This window comes from Panulirus ornatus, chromosome 1, assembly GCF_036320965.1.
Source record: "Panulirus ornatus isolate Po-2019 chromosome 1, ASM3632096v1, whole genome shotgun sequence".
Taxonomy (NCBI): Eukaryota; Metazoa; Arthropoda; class Malacostraca; order Decapoda; family Palinuridae; genus Panulirus; species Panulirus ornatus.
Window position 1 is genome coordinate 52,633,636 of NC_092224.1, and position 22,409 is coordinate 52,656,044.

General features: G+C 41.5%; 1 long non-coding RNA gene across 2 annotated transcripts in view; it reads left to right on the plus strand.

The window, feature by feature from the left end:
- LOC139748977 (uncharacterized) overlaps nucleotides 1–22,409 on the plus strand; it is a 53,191-nt gene that overhangs the window by 25,150 nt on the left and 5,632 nt on the right. The window lies entirely within an intron of this gene.

Below are 22,409 nucleotides of genomic sequence, written 5' to 3' on the forward strand. Positions count from 1 at the left end.
TTCAGAAGTGGTAGAGGATGGGTGGATCAGGTGTTTGCTTTGAAGAATGTATGTGAGAAATACTTAGAAAAGCAAATGGATTTGTATGTAGCATTTATGGATCTGGAGAAGGCATATGATAGAGTTGATAGAGATGCTCTGTGGAAGGTATTAAGAATATATGGTGTGGGAGGAAAGTTGTTAGAAGCAGTGAAAAGTTTTTATCGAGGATGTAAGGCATGTGTACGTGTAGGAAGAGAGGAAAGTGATTGGTTCTCAGTGAATGTAGGTTTGCGGCAGGGGTGTGTGATGTCTCCATGGTTGTTTATATATATATATATATATATATATATATATATATATATATATATATATATATATATATGTATATAAAAATAATGAGAGGGGAGGATTTCCAGCCCCCCACTCCCTCCCCTTTTAGTCGCCTTCTACGACACGCAGGGAATACGTGGGAAGTATTCTTTCTCCCCTATCCCCAGGGATACTTCCCACGTGTTCCCTGCGTGTCGTAGAAGGCGACTAAAAGGGGAGGGAGCGGGGGCTGGAAATCCTCCCCTCTCATCATTTTTTTTTTTTTTTAATTTTCGAAAAGAAGGAACAGAGAAGGGGGCCAGGTGAGGATATTCCCTCAAAGGCCCAGTCCTCTGTTCTTAATGCTACCTCGCTAACGCGGGAAATGGCGAATAGTTTGAAAGAAAGAAAGAAATATATTTATATGTTTTATTAGATACAGTAGGTTTGAGGAAGAAGTCAATTGGGAGGTAAGTTTGAATGGAGAAAAGCTGGAGGAAGTGAAGTGTTTTAGATATCTGGGAGTGGATTTGGCAGCGGATGGAACCATGGAAGCGGGAGTGAATCACAGGGTGGGGGAGGGGGCGAAAGTTCTGGGAGCGTTGAAAAATGTGTGGAAGTTGAGAACATTATCTTAGAAAGCAATAATAGGTATGTTTGAAGGAATAGTGGTTCCAACAATGTTATATAGTTGCGAGGCATGGGCTATAGATAGAGTTGTGCAGAGGAGGGTGGGTGTGCTGGAAATGAGATGTTTGCGGACAATATGTGGTGTGAGGTAGTTTGATCGAGTAAGTAACGAAAGGGTAAGAGAGATTTGTGGTAATAAAAAGAGTATGGTTGAGAGAGCAGAAGAGGGTGTTTTGAATTGGTTTGGTCACGGAGAGAATGAGTGAGGAAAGATTGGCAAAGAGGATATGTGTGTCAGAGGTGGAGGGAACGAGGAGAAGTGGGAGACCAAATTGGAGGTGGAAAGATGGAGTGAAAAAGATTTTGAGCAATCTGGGCCTGAACATGCAGGAGGGTGAAAGGCATGCAAGGAATAGAGTGAATTGGAAGGTTGTGGCATAACGGTGTTGACGTGATATCAATGGATTGAACCAGGGAATGTGAAGCGTCTGGGGTAAACCATGGAAAGTTTTGTGGGGCCTGGATGTGGAAAGGGAGCTGTGGTTTTGGTGCATTATACATGACAGCTAGAGACTGAGTGTGAACGAATGTGGCCTTTGTTGTCTTTTCCTAGCGCTACCTCACGCACATGCAGTGGGAGGGGGTTTTCATTTCATGTGTGGTGAGGTGGCGACGGGAATGAATAAGGGCAGACAGTATGAATTATGTACATGTGTATATATGTATATGTCTGTGTGTGTATATGTATGTATACGTTGAGATGTATAGGTATGTATATATGTGTGTGTGTGGACGTGTATGTATATACATGTGTACGTGGGTGGGTTGGGCCATTCTTTCGTCTGTTTCCTTGCACTACCTCACTAACGCTGGAGACAGTGACAAAGTATGATAAAGAAAATGATATATTATTATTTATTATTATATTTTTTATTATACTTTGTCGCTGTCTCCCGCATTTGCGAGGTAGTGCAAGGAAACAGACGAAAGAAATGGCCCAACCCCCCCATACACATGTATATACATACATCCACACACGCAAATATACATACCTACACAGCTTTCCATGGTTTACCCCAGACGCTTCACATGCCTTGATTCAATCCACTGACAGCACGTCAACCCCGGTATACCACATCGCTCCAATTCACTCTATTCCTTGCCCTCCTTTCACCCTCCTGCATGTTCAGGCCCCGATCACACAAAATCTTTTTCACTCCATCTTTCCACCTCCAATTTGGTCTCCCTCTTCTCCTCGTTCCCTCCACCTCCGACACATATATCCTCTTGGTCAATCTTTCCTCACTCATTCTCTCCATGTGCCCAAACCACTTCAAAACACCCTCTTCTGCTCTCTCAACCACACTCTTTTTATTTCCACACATCTCTCTTACCCTTACGTTACTCACTCGATCAAACCACCTCACACCACACATTGTCCTCAAACATCTCATTTCCAGCACATCCATCCTCCTGCGCACAACTCTATCCATAGCCCACGCCTCGCAACCATACAACATTGTTGGAACCACTATTCCTTCAAACATACCCATTTTTGCTTTCCGAGATAATGTTCTCGACTTCCACACATTCTTCAAGGCCCCCAGAATTTTCGCCCCCTCCCCCACCCTATGATCCACTTCTGCTTCCATGGTTCCATCCGCTGCCAGATCCACTCCCAGATATCTAAAACACTTCACTTCCTCCAGTTTTTCTCCATTCAAACTCACCTCCCAATTGACTTGACCCTCAACCCTACTGTACCTAATAACCTTGCTCTTATTCACATTTACTCTTAACTTTCTTCTTCCACACACTTTACCAAACTCAGTCACCAGCTTCTGCAGTTTCTCACATGAATCAGCCACCAGCGCTGTATCATCAGCGAACAACAACTGACTCACTTCCCAAGCTCTCTCATCCCCAACAGACTTCATACTTGCCCCTCTTTCCAAAACTCTTGCATTTGCCTCCCTAACAACCCCATCCATAAACAAATTAAACGACCATGGAGACATCACACACCCCTGCCGCAAACCTACATTCACTGAGAACCAATCACTTTCCTCTCTTCCTACACGTACACATGCCTTACATCCTCGATAAAAACTTTTCACTGCTTCTAACAACTTTCCTCCCACACCATATATTCTTAATACCTTCCACAGAGCATCTCTATCAACTCTATCATATGCCTTCTCCAGATCCATAAATGCTACATACAAATCCATTTGCTTTTCTAAGTATTTCTCACATACATTCTTCAAAGCAAACACCTGATCCACACATCCTCTACCACTTCTGAAACCACACTGCTCTTCCCCAATCTGATGCTCTGTACATGCCTTCACCCTCTCAATCAATACCCTCCCATATAATTTACCAGGAATACTCAACAAACTTATACCTCTGTAATTTGAGCACTCACTCTTATCCCCTTTGCCTTTGTACAATGGCACTATGCATGCATTCCGCCAATCCTCAGGCACCTCACCATGAGTCATACATACATTAAATAACCTTACCAACCAGTCAACAATACAGTCACCCCCTTTTTTAATAAATTCCACTGCAATACCATCCAAACCTGCTGCCTTGCCAGCTTTCATCTTCCGCAAAGCTTTCACTACCTCTTTTCTGATATATATGTTTTAGATATCTGGGGTGCACTTACCAGTGAATGGAACCATGGAAGTGGATGTTTGTCATAGGGTGGGGGAGGGGGTGAAGGTTCTGGGAATGGTGAAGAATGTGTTGAAAAAGAGAACATTATCTCGGAGAGTAAAAATGGGTATGCTTGAAGGAATAGTAGTTCCAACAGTATTATATTGTTGTGAGGCGCGGGCTATGAATAGTATCGTACAGGGGAGGGTGGATATGTTGGAAATGAAATGTTTGTGGGCAATATGTGGTCGTAGGTGGTTTGATCGAGTAGGTTGAAAGGGTGGGAGATATGTGTGGCAGTAAAGATAGTGTGGTTAAGAGAGCAGAGGAGGGTATGTTGAAATGGTTTGGGCAGGTGAAGAGAGAGAATGGGGAGGGGTTGACAGAGAGGATGTACATGTAATGAGCAGAGTGAAAAGGGAGAAGCTGGAGACCAAATTGGAAGTGGGGGGATGGAGTGAAAATGATTTTGAGTGATCAGGACCTGAACATAGGAGGGTTAGAGGTGTTTAAGGAATAGAGGGAATTGGACCAATGTGGCATACTGGGGTTGATGTGCTGTCAATGGACTGAACCAGGGCATATGAAATGTCTGGGGTAAACCAAGGAAAAGTCTGTGGGGCTTGGATTTGGATAGGGAGCTGTGGTTTCAGTGCATTCCACATGACAGCTAGAGATTGAGTGTAGATGAATGTGGCCTTTTTTGTCTGTTTTCGTGGTGGTACCATGTTATACTTAATTGCTGTTTCCCATGTCAGCGAGGTAGCACCAGGAAACAGACGAAGAATGGCCCATCGACGTATATACACGTGTATATGTGTGTGTGAAAAAGAGGGCAAATGAGAGATGGGGTGAGAGAGTATCATTAAATTTAAGGGAGAATAAAAAGATGTTTTGGAAGGAGGTAAATAAAGTGCATAAGACAAGGGAACAAATGGGAACATCAGTGAAGGGGCTAATGGGGAGGTGATAACAAGTAGTGGTGATGTGAGAAGGAGATGGAGTGAGTATTTTGAAGGTTTGTTGAATGTATTTGATGATAGAGTGGCAGATATAGGGTGTTTTGGTCAAGGTGGTGTGCAAAGTGAGAGGGTTAGGGAGAATGATTTGGTAAACAGAGAAGAGGTTATAAAAGCTTTGCGGAAGATGAAAGCCAGCAAGGCAGTGGGTTTGGATGGTATTGCAGTGGAATTTATTAAAAAAGGGGGTGACTGTATTGTTGACTGGTTGGTAAGGTTATTCTGTGTATGTATGACACATGGTGAGGTGCCTGAGGATTGGCGAAATGCTTGCATAGTGCCTTTGTACAAAGGCAAAGGGGATAAAAGTGAGTGCTCAAATTACAGAGGTATAAGTGTGTTGAGTATTCCAGGGAAATTATATGGGAGGGTATTGGTTGAGAGGGTGATGGCATGTACAGAGCATCAGATTGGGGAAGAACAGTGTGGTTTCAGAAGTGGTAGGGGATGTGTGGATCAGGTGTTTGCTTTGAAGAATGTATGTGAGAAATACTTAGAAAAGCAAATGGATTTGTATGTAGCATTTATGGATCTGGAGAATGCATATGATGGAGTTGATAGAGATGCTCTGTGGAAGGTATTAAGAACATATGGTGTGGGAGGCAAGTTGTTAGAAGCAGTGAAAAGTTTTTATCGAGGATGTAAGGCATGTGTACGTGTAGGAAGAGAGGAAAGTGATTGGTTCTCAGTGAATGTTGGTTTGCGGCAGGGGTGCGTGATGTCTCCATGGTTGTTTAATTTGTTTATGGAGGGGTTGTTAGGGAGGTGAATGCAAGAGTTTTGGAAAGAGTTGCAAGCATGCAGTCTGTTGTGGATGAGAGAGCTTGGGAAGTGAGTCAGTTGTTGTTCGCTGATAATACAGTGCTGGTGACTGATTCGGGTGAGAAACTGCAGAAGCTGGTGACTGAGTTTGGTAAAGTGTGTGAAAGAAGAAAGCTGAGAGTAAATGTGAATAAGAGCAAGGGTATTAGGTTCAGTAGGGTTGAGGGACAAGTCAGTTGGGAGGTAAGTTTGAATGGAGAAAAAGTAGAGGAAGTGAAGTGTTTTAGATATCTGGGAGTGGATCTGGCAGCGGATAGAGCCATGGAAATGGAGGTAAATCATAGTGTGGGGGAGGGGGCGAAAGTTGTGGGAGTGTTGAAGAATGTGTGGAAGTCGAGAACATTATCTCGGAAAGCAAAAATGGGTATGTTTGAAGGAATAGTGGTTCCAACAGTGTTATATGGTTGCGAGGCATGGGCTATAGATGGAGTTGTGCGGAGGAGGGTGGATGTGCTGGAAATGAGATGTTTGAGGACAATATGTGGTGTGAGGTGGTTTGATTGAGTAAGTAATGAAAGGGTAAGAGAGATGTGTGATAATAAAGAGTGTGGTTGAGAGAGCTGAAGAGGGTGTTTTGAAATGGTTTGGTCACGTGGAGAGAATGAGTGTGGAAAGATTGACAAGGAGGATATTTGTGTCAGAGGTGGAGGGAACAAAGAGAAGTGGGAGACCAAATTGGAGGTGGAAAGATGAAGTGAAAAAGATTTTGAGTGATCGGGGCCTGAACATGCAGGAGGGTGAAAGGCGTGTAAGGAATAGAGTGAATTGGAACGATGTGGTATACCGGTGTCGACGTGCTGTCAGTGGATTGAACCAGGGCATGTGAAGCATCTGGGGTAAACCATGGAAAGTTCTGTGGGGCTTGGATGTGGAAAGGGAGCTGTGGTTTCGGTGCATTATACATGATGGCTAGAGAATGAGTGTGAATGAATGTGGCCTTTGTTGTCTTTTCCTAGCGCTACCTTGTGCACATGCGTGGGAAGGGGGTTGTTATTTCATGTGTGGCGGGGTGGCGACTGGAATGAATAAGGGCAGACAGTATGATTTATGTACATGTGTATATATGTATATGTCTGTGTGTGTATACATATGTATATGTTGAGATGTATAGGTATGTATATCTGCGTGTGTGGACGTGTATGTATATACATGTGTATGTGGGTGGGTTGGGCCATTCCTTCTTCTGTTTCCTTGCGCTACCTTGCTAACGCGGGAGATGACAAAGTATAATTAAAAAGATATAATATATATATATATATATATATATATATATATATATATATATATATATATATATATATATATATATATATGGAACCATGGAAGCGGAAGTGAATCATATGGTGGGAGAGGGGGCGAAAATCCTGGGAGCCTTGAAGAATGTTTGGAAGTCGAGAACATTATCTCAGAAAGCAAAAATGGGTATGTTTGAAGGAATAGTGGTTCCAACAATGTTGTATGGTTGCAAGGCGTGGGCTATGGATGGAATTATGCGCAGGAGGGTGGATGTGCTGGAAATGAGATGTTTGAGGACAATATGTGGTGTGAGGTGGTTTGATCGAGTAAGTAATGTAAGGATAAGAGAGATGTGTGGAAATAAAAAGAGCATGGTTGAGAGAGCAGAATAGGGTGTTTTGAAATGGTTTGGTCACATGGAGAGAATGAGTGAGGAAAGATTGACCAAGAGGATATATGTGTCGGAGGTGGAGGGAACGAGGAGAAGTGGGAGACCAAATTGGAGGTGGAAAGATGGAGTGAAAAAGATTTTGAGTGATTGGGGCCTAAACATGCAGGAGGGTGAAAGGCGTGCAAGGAATAGAGTGAATTGGATCGATGTGGTATACCGGGGTCGACGTACTGTCAGTGGATTGAATCAGGGCATGTGAAGCGTCTGGGGTAAACCATATGCCTTCTCCAGATCCATAAATGCTACATACAAATCCATTTGCTTTTCTAAGTATTTCTCACATACATTCTTCAAAGCAAACACCTGATCCACACATCCTCTACCACTTCTGAAACCACACTGCTCTTCCCCAATCTGATGCTCTGTACATGCCTTCACCCTCTCAATCAATACCCTCCCATATAATTTACCAGGAATACTCAACAAACTTATACCTCTGTAATTTGAGCACTCACTCTTATCCCCTTTGCTTTTGTACAATGGCACTATGCAAGCATTCCGCCAATCCTCAGGCACATATATATATACGTACATATATATATACATAAATGCCCATACACCCATATATACATACATATATATTTCACTGTATACATAACATGGAAGTAAGGGGAGTGGGGGAGGAATGGGATGTATTTAGGGAATCAGTGATGGATTGCGCAAAAGATGCTTGTGGCATGAGAAGAGTGGGAGGTGGGTTGATTAGAAAGGGTAGTGAGTGGTGGGATGAAGAAGTAAGAGTATTAGTGAAAGAGAAGAGAAAGGCATTTGGACGATTTTTGCAGGGAAAAAATGCAATTGAGTGGGAGATGTATAAAAGAAAGAGACAGGAGGTCAAGAGAAAGGTGCAAGAGGTGAAAAAAAGGGCAAATGAGAGTTGGGGTGAGAGAGTATCATTAAATTTTAGGGAGAATAAAAAGATGTTCTGGAAGGAGGTAAATAAAGTGCGTAAGACAAGGGAGCAAATGGGAACTTCAGTGAAGGGCGCAAATGGGGAGGTGATAACAAGTAGTGGTGATGTGAGAAGGAGATGGAGTGAGTATTTTGAAGGTTTGTTGAATGTGTTTGATGATAGAGTGGCAGATATAGGGTGTTTTGGTCGAGGTGGTGTGCAAAGTGAGAGGGTTAGGGAAAATGATTTGGTAAACAGAGAAGAAGCTTTGCGGAAGATGAAAGCCGGCAAGGCAGCAGGTTTGGATGGTATTGCAGTGGAATTTATTAAAAAAGGGGGTGACTGTATTGTTGACTGGTTGGTAAGGTTATTTAATGTATGTATGACTCATGGTGAGGTGCCTGAGGATTGGCGGAATGCATGCATAGTGCCATTGTACAAAGGCAAAGGGGATAAGAGTGAGTGCTCAAATTACAGAGGTATAAGTTTGTTGAGTATTCCTGGTAAATTATATGGGAGGGTATTGATTGAGAGGGTGAAGGCATGTACAGAGCATCAGATTGGGGAAGAGCAGTGTGGTTTCAGAAGTGGTAGAGGATGTGTGGATCAGGTGTTTGCTTTGAAGAATGTATGTGAGAAATACTTAGAAAAGCAAATGGATTTGTATGTAGCATTTATGGATCTGGAGAAGGCATATGATAAAGTTGATAGAGATGCTCTGTGGAAGGTATTAAGAATATATGGTGTGGGAGGAAAGTTGTTAGAAGCAGTGAAAAGTTTTTATCGAGGATGTAAGGCATGTGTACGTGTAGGAAGAGAGGAAAGTGATTGGTTCTCAGTGAATGTAGGTTTGCGGCAGGGGTGTGTGATGTCTCCATGGTTGTTTAATTTGTTTATGGATGGGGTTGTTAGGGAGGTAAATGCAAGAGTTTTGGAAAGAGGGGCAAGTATGAAGTCTGTTGGGGATGAGAGAGCTTGGGAAGTGAGTCAGTTGTTGTTCGCTGATGATACAGCGCTGGTGGCTGATTCATGTGAGAAACTGCAGAAGCTGGTGACTGAGTTTGGTAAAGTGTGTGGAAGAAGAAAGTTAAGAGTAAATGTGAATAAGAGCAAGGTTATTAGGTACAGTAGGGTTGAGGGTCAAGTCAATTGGGAGGTGAGTTTGAATGGAGAAAAACTGGAGGAAGTGAAGTGTTTTAGATATCTGGGAGTGGATCTGGCAGCGGATGGAACCATGGAAGCGGAAGTGGATCATAGGGTGGGGGAGGGGGCGAAAATTCTGGGGGCCTTGAAGAATGTGTGGAAGTCGAGAACATTATCTCGGAAAGCAAAAATGGGTATGTTTGAAGGAATAGTGGTTCCAACAATGTTTTATGGTTGCGAGGCGTGGGCTATGGATAGAGTTGTGCGCAGAAGGATGGATGTGCTGGAAATGAGATGTTTGAGGACAATGTGTGGTGTGAGGTGGTTTGATCGAGTGAGTAACGTAAGGGTAAGAGAGATGTGTGGAAATAAAAAGAGCGTGGTTGAGAGAGCAGAAGAGGGTGTTTTGAAGTGGTTTGGGCACATGGAGAGGATGAGTGAGGAAAGATTGACCAAGAGGATATATGTGTCGGAGGTGGAGGGAACAAGGAGAAGAGGGAGACCAAATTGGAGGTGGAAGGATGGAGTGAAAAAGATTTTGTGTGATCGGGGCCTGAACATGGAGGAGGGTGAAAGGAGGGCAAGGAATAGAGTGAATTGGAGCGATGTGGTATACCGGGGTTGACGTGCTGTCAGTGGATTGAATCAAGGCATGGAAAGCTGTGTAGGTATGTATATTTGCGTGTGTGGACGTATGTACATACATGTGTATGGGGGGGGTTGGGCCATTTCTTTCGTCTGTTTCCTTGCGCTACCTTGCAAACGCGGGAGACAGCGACAAAGTATAATAAAAAAAATAAAAATGCATAACATATACATGCATAGACATATACATATATACACATGTTCATATTCATACTTACTGCCTTTATCCATTCCTGTCGCCACCATGCCACACATGAAATAGCATCCCCACCCCTCCTCCACCAGCAAGGTAGCACCAGGAAAAGAAAATAAGGCCACAATCATTCACACTCATTCTCTCGCTGTCATGTGTAATGCACTGAAACCACAGCTCCCTTTCCACATCCAGGCCCCACAGACATTTCCATGGTTTACTCCAGATGCTTCACTTGCCCTGGTTCAATCCATTGACAGCACATCGACCCCGGTATACCACATCGTTCCAATTCACTTTATTCCTTGCATCCCTTTCACCCTCCTGTATGTTCAGGCCCTGATTGCTCAAAATCTTTTTCACTCCATCCTTCCACCTCCAATTTGGTCTCCCACTTCTTATTCCCTCCACCACAGACACATATATCCTCTTTGTCTATCTTTCCTCACTCATTCTCTCCACCACACTCTTTTAATAACGACCCTTTTATTACTTAATCAAACCACCTCACACCACACATTGCCCTCAAACATTTCATTTCCAACACATCCACCTTCCTCCGCTCAACCCTATCTATAGCCCATACCTCGCAACCGTGTAACATTGTTGGAACCACTATTCCTTTAAACATACCCAATTTTGCACTCCGAGATAACGGTTTTGCCTTCCACACATTTTTCAACACTCCCAGAACCTTTGCCCCTTCCCCTACCCTGTGACTCAATTCTGCTTCCATGGTTCCATCCTCTGCTAAGTCCTCTCCCAGATATCTAAGACACTTCACTTTCTCCAGTTTTTCTCCATTTAAACTTACCTCCCTATTATCTTGGCCCTCAACCCTACTGAACCTGATAACCTTGCTCTTATTCACATTTACCCTCAACTTTCTTATTTCACACACTTTAACCAAACTCAGTCACCAACTTCTGTAGTTTCTCACCTGAATCAGCCACCAGCACTGTATCATCAGCAAACAACAACTGACTCGCTTCCCAAGCCCCCTCATCCACAACAGACTTCATACTTGCTCCTGTCTCCAAAACTCTTGCATTCACCTCCCTAACCACCCCATCCATAAACAAACAACCATGGAGACATCACGCACCCCTGCCACAAACCGACATTCACTGGGAACCAGTCATTTTCCTCTCTTCCTACTTGTACACATGCCTTACATCCTTGATAAAAATTTTTCACTGCTTCTAGCAACTTACCTCCCACACCATATACTCTTAAAACCTTCCACAGAGCATCTCTGTCAACCCAATCATATGCCTTCTACAGATCCATAAATGCTACATACAAATCCACTTGTTTTTCTAAGTATTTCTCACATACATTCTTCAAAGCATATGTTGATATGTATATGTATGTGTATCAGCATTTATGTATATATATATATGTGTGTATATGAATGGATGGGGCATTCTTCATCTGTTTCCTGGTGTTTCCTCACTGATACTGGAAACGGTGATCAAGTATGATAAGTGAATAAATAACATACATGGATGTGTGTGCAGTTATATACAGATGACCCCCGACTTACGATGATTCTACTTACAATTTTTCGACCTTACAGTGGTTAGATATTAACCACTTTACGATGAAATAGGCTTTGTTTTAGATGATTTTGTCCAACTGTAGGCTTATATAAGTTTTCTGAGAACGTGTAAGGTAGGCTAGGCTATGAATGACTTCGATCACTTCCCAACGCACTCTGAAGATTATCCAACATAAAGTAGACAAGAATCCACTCATTTCAGCATGACAGTTAAGGAAGACAAACCTAGGTTACTTGGTCATGTGTCTGATAACTTCCCAACGCACTCTGAAGATTATCCAACATAAAGTTGACAAGAATTCACTCTTTTCAGCATGACAGGTAAGGAAGACAAACCTAGGTTACTTGGTCATGTGTCTGTACATGCTATTCATAAATTCAAGAGGTGTATGCCTCATAAGAAACCACTTCTGACAGACTGCCAGTGCAAGAAGAGACTCGCATTTGGCAAGAAATATTTGCAGTGGGATGACAAAAAGTGGAAGAAAATGTGATCTGGTAAGGCTACATTTGGTCATGTGTCTGATCACTTCCCAACGCACTCTGAAGATTATCCAACATAAAGTTGACAAGAATCCACTCATTTCAGCATGACAGTTAAGGAAGACAAACCTAGGTTACTTGGTCATGTGTCTGTACATGCTATTCATAAATTCAAGAGGTGTATGCCTCATAAGAAACCACTTCTGACAGACCGCCATTGCAAGAAGAGACTCACATTTGGCAAGAAATATTTGCAGTGGGATGACAAAAAGTGGAAGAAAATGTGATCTGGTAAGGCTACATTTCATGTTATTGGCATCTGTAGAGGCAAAGTGAACTGGAGGCCAGGTAGTTACCTACACAACCCTAAGTATATTCGAGCAACTGTGAAATTTCCAGACTCGCTAATGGTTTGGGGGTCTTTTGGTTATAATGGTGTTGGACGTCTTCTGTTTTTACTTTAAAATATGACTATGAATCAGAATCGATACCTGGAGCTGATGTGTAATGAATTACCTGACTGTTTTGAGAAGACTGGTTGTGATATTTTTTATTCAAGATGGTGCACCGTGCCACACTGCTAAGTTCATACATAACTGGTTTGCATTTTGTGGTGTGACTTATTCAGGACTGACCTGGTAATTCACCTAACTTTAACCCTATTAAGAACTTGTGGTCGATTGTAAAGTTGCAGTTGTGTGAGCAAGATACATCCAGCTTTTCTAAGCCCCAGGCTGCCTTCTAGGATATTTGGGACACCCTTAACCCGACATACTTTAACCATCTTGCAGCATCTATTCCCAAGAACCTCCAGGTGTTAAAGCCAAGGGACGTCATACAAAGTACTAGAGGTGGTGGAAGTACCTTTCTTGTTTATTGATATTTTTATGTGTCACACTGTAAGTAGGGCACGCCAGTTTTTTTGCTGACACTGTAGTTACACATGTACATATTCATACTTACTCACCTTCATCCATTCCTAGTGCCATCCTGCCCCACATTAAACAGCATCGCCACCCCATGTCAGTGAGTAGAACCAGGAAACAAACGAAAAAAGGCTACATCTGTTCATGCTCGGTTTCAAGCTGTCATATGTACATACAGGAAGAAATGAAGGTATTGCCTCATTGGCTAATATCATTTCTCTAGTTGTCATGTGTCTTGCACTGAAACCACAGCCTCCTGGTCCATGGTTAAGCCCCACAGACCTTTACATGATTTTCCTTGACCACTTTATATGCCTTTGTCCAGTCAATTTACAGCATATCATCTGCATACCATATCACTCCATTTCTCTCAGTTTCTGTGCATACTGTACACCATTGTACATGTTCAAGTCCCATTTCCTTTAAACAATTTCCACTCCATTCTTCCATCATCAGTTTGGTCTCCCTTTTCTTGCCACCTTTATTTCTGGCACATATACCCTCTTCTTCTACCAATTCTCTCTCATTCTTTCTAAATTTCCATACCATTTCAGCATACCATTTTCACCTCTCTCAACCATATTCCCATTATCACATCTTTCTTGCCCTATCATTTCTTACTCAACATAGTGTCTTCACACATTTTATTTCCAATACATTTATTTGCTTTTGTTCATTCTTATCAAGATCCTTTGCTTTGCATGCCTACATCAACACTGGGACTACTTTACCTTTAAACATGCCCACCTTTGCCCTCCCAATTAGTGACCTATCTTTCCTAATATTCCTTAATGCTCCCAGTGCATTTGTGCCCCATTCTACCTATGATTCACTTCAGCTTCCATTGTTTCATTGGTGCCATATCCTTTCCCAGGTATCTGAAATACTTTACTTCCTCTAAGTGTTTTCTGTTCAGACTGGTACCCCATTGAACTTGACTTTCCCAGTGATAAACTTAATAAACTTCCTTTAATTTACATTTGCTCTCCCAGACAGAAACCATCTTCTTCATCTTATGACTTGAATATACCACCAGTGTTGTGTCATCAGCACACTCTTAAATGACTTGCCTTTCAAGCCCCTTCACCTCTGATAGTGCAAACCCACTTCACCCTCCAAGACCCTTGCATTCACCGCCTTCGTAATACCATCCACACTTTCAGAAACACAAAGATCTGATTGTGAGAGTACAGAGATCCAGTAAGATTGTACCTTAATCAGGGGGACTGAATTACAGAGAGACTGAGTGCCACAAAGCTATTCACTATGGTGGGAAGGAGAAGGGGGAATGGGTAACCAGCTAACAGCCTTAAATTGTTTAGATTAGCTGGATGTTATAAACAGTGAGTAGGTTTTCAAGAGATGCTTCACTAGACACCTTCACAAAAAGTGGGCAAAAAGATGGAAAGGATGTTACATAGTTCTTGTTAAGCATTAGGGTGTTGGCTCACTGACCAAGAAAACTGTGAATACCGGAAGTTTACAGAGGTTTAAAAAGCTACTTGACTGCATGGCATGTTCAGGAGAAGGGGTCATGAGTGTACAGCTTCCTCCTCATTCTGGACAAGACATATAGATGATTACATGCACATGGCCTTAAGTTTCAAGAAATACTGGAAGAAGGTATCCCATTTAAGGTAGTAACTGTAGGAAAGAAGGCATAGTGGTGTTAATTTTATATTTGATACTTCAAAGAATTGTTAAAACTAGAAAAATATGCAGGTATTACTGTGAAGGAATAGTTGGGATGGTACATGAAGTAGCAAAATGTGCACTTCTTAACATTGGTAAAATACTTATAATGGGATATTTCAGTTGTAAGGAGACAGACTAGGTGAACATGGATTCTTGTGAAATACAGAGTCACGAAGGTACAAGATCTTAGAGTGTATACAGGAAAGTTTGCAAATGATTATTTCACTGAGTATACTAAGATCAGATTAACAGACACACCATGATTACTAGATCATGATATTTTTTAAATATTATAGCATGGAAATTAAGATTCTCATATGTGATAGAAAAAGTGACCATTTGATGCTTGAGTTTGATTATATGGTAAATAAGGAAGTTAAAGGGGCTGAGATGAAACAGGACTCAAAGAGGATATATGATTATGGAAACTACAAAGAAGTCAATGACTTTTCTGGTGAAATAACATAAATTAGGAAATGGAGTGTTCTAGCCAGGAAACAGAGCAGTGTGAGGGAAAGTTTTGTAAGAGTTACAGTGGAGGAATAGCAACATGTATACTTTTAGCATTCAAAACAGAGGGAGGGTTAAGAAAGAGGAAAGAGTCATTCAGTAAAAGATGAGAAGAACTGAAGGAGCCCATTGATGTGCTGTGGAAAAGGTATAGGCAGTGCCCTAGCCACCCAGCAGTTGTGAGGTATAAGAGAGCAAGCAGCGAACAAGATAAGAAGAGGGGAACAGAAACTTTGTAAAGAATGTTATTGACATGGGAAGATAATTCAACCGTGAACATAAAATATGTAGGAGTAAATTGAGAGTTGAAAAGCATCTAATCAAGCTAAATGATGCACAAGGAGAGATGCTTAGGATAATGTAAGATTATATGAGAAACTGAATGATGAATTCAGAAGTGTATTCACAGTTGGAAACACTGTGCTGTTGCCACACCAACAGCATTGGAAGGGGGGGAGGGGAATCTTTGAAAGCATCGAGATATTCAAAAAAGACAGTAAGAGAATACTAAAGGTTCTTGACTGATATCAAGCTCCTGGTCCCAGTGAAATTTCTATTCTGAAAGTGTGTGTATATTTTCTTGAAAAACCACTTGGAATAGAGTTAGATACCCAATTAATGTGTCTGTTCTTTATCTTTCTACATTACTAGATTGATCAGTCAGCCCCTAATGTGACAAGGTGATAAGAGCATGGCTTGAGGAAGATCACTAGGGGGAGGATGGACCTTCCCAGTGGGGGGCTGAAATCCCTCATCTAATGTGTGTGTTCCTTATATAGTTCTTTATTGATCACCCAGCACCTGATTTGACATAGTGTGACAAGATGACATGAGGAAGGTCATTGGGAATTGAAGACTCCTCTGATATGCATCTGTTTCTTATATGTATCTTCATTTCTTGATCAGTCAGCAACGAACTTGATACAGTGATACAGGAGGACAAGAAAAAGGTCATAGGGGAGTTTGGATTTTGGAACCCCTATTCTAATTTCATAGGAGGAAGATTTCTGTCCACCCTCCTGAAAGTTACCACATTTCATGATCAGTCAGTACTAGACTTGACTGAGTAATGCAGGACATCTTGATACAAGTCATAGGGAGGGTGGGCTGAACCTTGCCATCTAATGCGTGTCTATTCTTCATATGTTTCCAGTTGACACAGTGGTACAGGATGGCGAGGAAGGTCATGAAAGCATATGAGGATGGTTAAGAGAGTTTTGAGGTTTATACCACCTTTCAGGCAAATGGATACTTTGGCTAGTAACAGGATACGAAAGGAGGAATAAAGAATCGGCTAATAACAGGATATGAAAGGAGGAATAAAGAAACTTTAAAAAGAATATTGAGGGTAAGTCATTAGAAAATTCAAAACTTTGCCATGAATTCGTCTGGAGTAAATTTCCAATTAAAGAGGAGCTAACAGGATTAAGGACTCAGAGGTTAGACTTAAGGAGGAAAATATAAGGATAGTGAAAAGCTAAATAAAGAGTTAAAAAGTGTTTTCTCAGTGGAAGACACGATGACCTGTATACCAAAGAGGTGGATCTGGGTACGGATCTATACTCATGACAAACCTCTTGAAATGATGCCCAGGATGTCACTGGAGAAAGACAGTGCCAAGGGAGTGGCAAATGGTAAATGACATACCTGTTTATAAGAATGGAGACTGAGAAGAGGCTCTAAGCTACAGAGTGGTGTCCCTGATGGGTAAGGTAATGGAATAGACAATCACAAAGTAGATGGGTGACATCCTACAGAAATTATTTCACCTTCATAAGAGACAACATGGTTTCAGGGAAAGGAGGCCATATGTATCAAACATCTTAGATTTGGACAAAAGAGAAGGGTGGATGGATTGTTTCTGTCTAGACTGCAAGAAAGCATTTGACTCAGTACTGCATGGGAGAATGATTAAGTAGCAGGGTAACCAAGCATGACTCAGGGGGAACCTTCCAATGTATATGAGATTATCTTGGTGGAAGGGAACAAAGAACATATGTCAGAGGAGCCTTTTTGGATTGGATTGAGGTTACTAGTAGAGTTCTGCAGGGTTATGTTCTGAGTCCTTTAACCTTTTTGATTTATGTGAATGACTTGCCATAAGGTGTGCACACTCATCTAAATATGCTTGCAGGTGATGCTAAGGTGATGAGGGAATTGAAAAGCATGGAAGATTGCATCAGGTTTCAAGGTAACCTTGACAGACTCCAAAGTTGGTTTGTTACGTTGAGAGGTGACCTTATTATAACCTTTTGAAGTTTTTAAAACAGATTGATGACACATACAGTGAACACTTCTCCAAAAGATGTCAGGTTAGAATACCCAGAGAACATACCATGAAATTAAGCAAGTAGCTTGTTAAAGATGTGAAGGCATACTTTTATAGTTTAAGGATAGCGTGTAAATGCAGTATGAAGGAAGACATGGTTGTTATGAACGCACACAGAAATTTAAAAGCTTTTGTGATGTTTATGAATAGTCAAGAGATGGGACCCCTTGAGTGTAAGGCTCCTTCCTTGTACAGTTCAAATATGTAATTACACACACACACACACACACACACACACACACACACACACACACAATCAGTAAAGTGAATTGTATGTCAATTTTCTTGTACACCTTTTAGGACCAGTTAATGCAGTTGATGGTATTTGTTATGAATAGAGCATGTATATTAATGCACTTAAAATCGTAAAAAGAGCAGACAAGGAGGGAAGAGAAGCAGCCAAAAGAGGGTGGTGAGAGTAAGTGAGCTTGGGAAGGAGACTTGTGTGAGGAAGTACCAGGAGAGACTGAGTACAGAATGGAAAAAGGTGAGAACAATGGAAGTAAGGGGAGTGGGGGAGGAATGGGATGTATTTAGGGAATCAGTGATGGATTGCGCAAAAGATGCTTGTGGCATGAGAAGAGTGGGAGGTGGGTTGATTAGAAAGGGTAGTGAGTGGTGGGATGAAGAAGTAAGAGTATTAGTGAAAGAGAAGAGAGAGGCATTTGGACGATTTTTGCAGGGAAAAAATGAAATTGAGTGGGAGACGTATAAAAGAAAGAGACAGGAGGTCAAGAGAAAGGTGCAAGAGGTGAAAAAGAGGGCAAATGAGAGTTGGGGTGAGAGAGTATCATTAAATTTTAGGGAGAATAAAAAGATGTTCTGGAAGGAAAGTGCGTAAGACAAGGGAGCAAATGGGAACTTCAGTGAAGGGCGCAAATGGGGAGGTGATAACAGGTAGTGGTGATGTGAGAAGGAGATGGAGTGAGTATTTTGAAGGTTTGTTGAATGTGTTTGATGATAGAGTGGCAGATATAGGGTGTTTTGGTCGAGGTGGTGTGCAAAGTGCGAGGGTTAGGGAAAATGAGTTGGTAAACAGAGAAGAGGTAGTAAAAGCTTTGCGGAAGATGAAAGCCGGCAAGGCAGCAGGTTTGGATGGTATTGCAGTGGAATTTATTAAAAAAAGGGGGTGACTGTATTGTTGACTGGTTGGTAAGGTTATTTAATGTATGTATGACTCATGGTGAGGTGCCTGAGGATTGGCGGAATGCGTACATAGTGCCATTGTACAAAGGCAAAGGGGATAAGAGTGAGTGCTCAAATTACAGAGGTAAAAGTTTGTTGAATATTCCTGGCAAATTATATGGGAGGGTATTGATTGAGAGGGTGAAGGCATGTACAGAGCATCAGATTGGGGAAGAGCAGTGTGGTTTCAGAAGTGGTAGAGGATGTGTGGATCAGGTGTTTGCTTTGAAGAATGTATGTGAGAAATACTTAGAAAAGCAAATGGATTTGTATGTAGCATTTATGGATCTGGAGAAGGCATATGATAGAGTTGATAGAGATGCTCTGTGGAAGGTATTAAGAATATATGGTGTGGGAGGCAAGTTGTTAGAAGCAGTGAAAAGGTTTTATCGAGGATGTAAGGCATGTGTACGTGTAGGAAGAGAGGAAAGTGATTGGTTCTCAGTGAATGTAGGTTTGTGGCAGGAGTGTGTGATGTCTCCATGGTTGTTTGATTTGTTTATGGATGGGGTTGTTAGGGAGGTGAATGCAAGAGTTTTGGAAAGAGGGGCAAGTATGAAGTCTGTTGGGGATGAGAGAGCTTGGGAAGTGAGTCAGTTGTTGTTCGCTGATGATACAGCGCTGGTGGCTGATTCATGTGAGAAACTGCAGAAGCTGGTGACTGAGTTTGGTAAAGTGTGTGAAAGAAGAAAGTTAAGAGTAAATGTGAATAAGAGCAAGGTTATTAGGTACAGTAGGGTTGAGGGTCAATTCAATTGGGAGGTGAGTTTGAATGGAGAAAAACTGGAGGAAGTGAAGTGTTTTAGATATCTGGGAGTGGATCTGGCAGCGGATGGAACCATGGAAGCGGAAGTGGATCATAGGGTGGGGGAGGGGGCGAAAATTCTGGGAGCCTTGAAGAATGTGTGGAAGTCGAGAACATTATCTCGGAAAGCAAAAATGGGTATGTTTGAAGGAATAGTGGTTTCAACAATGTTGTATGGTTGCGAGGCGTGGACTATGGATAGAGTTGTGCGCAGGAGGATGGATGTGCTGGAAATGAGATGTTTGAGGACAATGTGTGGTGTGAGGTGGTTTGATCGAGTAAGTAACGTAAGGGTAAGAGAGATGTGTGGAAATAAAAAGAGCGTGGTTGAGAGAGCAGAAGAGGGTGTTTTGAAATGGTTTGGTCACATGGAGAGAATGAGTGAGGAAAGATTGACCAAGAGGATATATGTGTCGGAGGTGGAGGGAACGAGGAGAAGAGGGAGATCAAATTGGAGGTGGAAAGATGGAGTGAAAAAGATTTTGTGTGATCGGGGCCTGAACATGCAGGAGGGTGAAAGGAGGGCAAAGAATAGAGTGAATTGGAGCGATGTGGTATACCGGGGTTGACGTGCTGTCAGTGGATTGAATCAAGGCATGTGTATGGGGGTGGGTTGGGCCATTTCTTTCGTCTGTTTCCTTGCGCTACCTCGCAAACGCGGGAGACAAAAAAAAAAAAAAGAAAAAAAAAGCAATAATTATTTTACTTCATCAAAAAATATTTGTACAAATAGTATGCATAACATTACAACACAAATAGTAAGATAGATTGTTGTTAGCCAGTCAGCTGGTTGGAAAAAAATTTATTTCATTTATTTTGCTTTGTCGCTGTTTCCTGCGTTAGCGAGGTAGCGCAAGGAAACAGACGAAAGAAGTGGCCGAACCTACCCGCATACACGTGTATACACACACGCAAATATACATACCTATACATCTCAATGTATACATATATATACACACACAGGCATATACATATATACACGTGTACATAATTCATATTGTCTGCCTTTATTCATTCCCATCGCTACCCCGCCACACATGAAATAACAACCCCCTCCCCCAAATGTGCTCGAGGTAGCGCTAGGAAAAGACAACAAAGGCCACATTCGTTCACACTAAGTCTCTAGCTGTCATGTAATAATGCTCCGAAACCACAGCTTCCTTTCCACATCCAGGCCCTACAGAACTTTCCATGGTTTACCCCAGATGCTTCACATTCCCTGGTTCAATCCATTGACAGTGCGTCGACCCCAGTATACCACATCGTTCGAATTCACTCTATTCCTTGCACGCCTTTCACCCTCCTGCATGTTCAGGCCCCGATCACTCAAAATCTTTTTCACTCCATCTTTCCACCTCCAGTTTGGTCTCCCACTTCTCCTCGTTCCCTTCACCTCTGACACATGTATCCTCTTGGTCAATCTTTCCTCACTGATTCTCTCCATGTGACTAAACCATTTCAAAACACCCTCTTCTGATCTCTCAACCACACTCTTTTTATTACCACACATCTCTCTCACCCTGTTATTATTTACTCGATCAAACCATCTCACACCACATATTGTCCTCAAACATCTCATTTCCAGCACATCCGCCCTCCTGCCCACAACTCTATCCATAGCCCACGCCTCGCAACCATATAATATTGTTGGAACTACTGTTCCTTCAAACATACCCATTTTTGCTTTCCAAGATAACAAACAATAGCTAGTTATAATTTTTTCATGGAATCTTTGCTACTTCTGTGATAGAAAATGTGTGCAAAAAAGAGTTGCATTTACGGATTACATGAGCAGCAATAAAAAAGCTAGTCAATTCTCCTATCTTAACTCTCTCTTATATTAGAAAATACAGGAAGCAGTCAACAGTTTTTGTGCACATATTGAAAAAATAGAAATTCTCAAAACAGACACTATTTCCATTTGAAGAAAATATGACCAAAATAAGAGTACATTCACTGGTTTCAGAACGTAACAATTTTTTTCTTTATCAATTTTTTTCTTTATCAAATTCTCACAGTTTACACTTTGTCCCCTTCAAAAATATGTAGAAAATAGCAGACAGTTTTTTACATTGAATGAAAGCATGGTTCTTAGAACATCAAACTTTATTCCCTTTCAAAGCATGCTTCTGAGAACATAAAACTTTGTTCCCATTTCAACAAAAATTGAGATTACCAACTAAAGCAGTATTATATGGTGTAAGAAGGCATGTACTCTGTTAACCTGTTCTGCAAACAGTGGCAGGTTAGAAGTCTCTAAATGTTGAGAAACAAAGTAGCACTTTTTGTGGTTTGCTGATTTTTTGCACACTTTATGAAATAATTTTGCTGTATCTGTCAACAGCACATTGCTGCCAGCCTCTTTAATTAAATTGTTAACTTTTGAAGAAGCATCTCAATTTAGGCAGTGTCAGTAAGATGTGTCCAGCAACATTTCAGAGAAAACCAAGCAACTGAAACAGTATATTCCAGACTCATGAGGGCGAAGTGCTGTGCCAGGATATGTTGATGCATATTGTACAGGTTATACACACATACAGCACCCATCAGTATCATGCTACAGGACAGCCAATAACACTTAGCAGTTTCCATTACAACAAGATGATTCAAAAACAATAAGAAAAAAAGAATATAAGTGATTTAAGACTAGAGTAGACAATCTTATGTTGAAATTTCAAAAAATAGGCATTTATGACATTTTAACTGAACATCTAGGCTCAGGTAATGAATCAGTGGTGATTTTTGATAAAGAAATTTAACTTTGTAATTTCATAATGACAAGATTAGAAAGAAGGAGCTCTCTATTTACCATGACCTGGGTTCTCTTGACATGTCTATCCATCTTTTATCTACAGATTTCTGTATATGCCTGTTATTTTCAGTTTTTGTGAATGAGCATACCATGTTTGATCTATAAAACATAAACAAA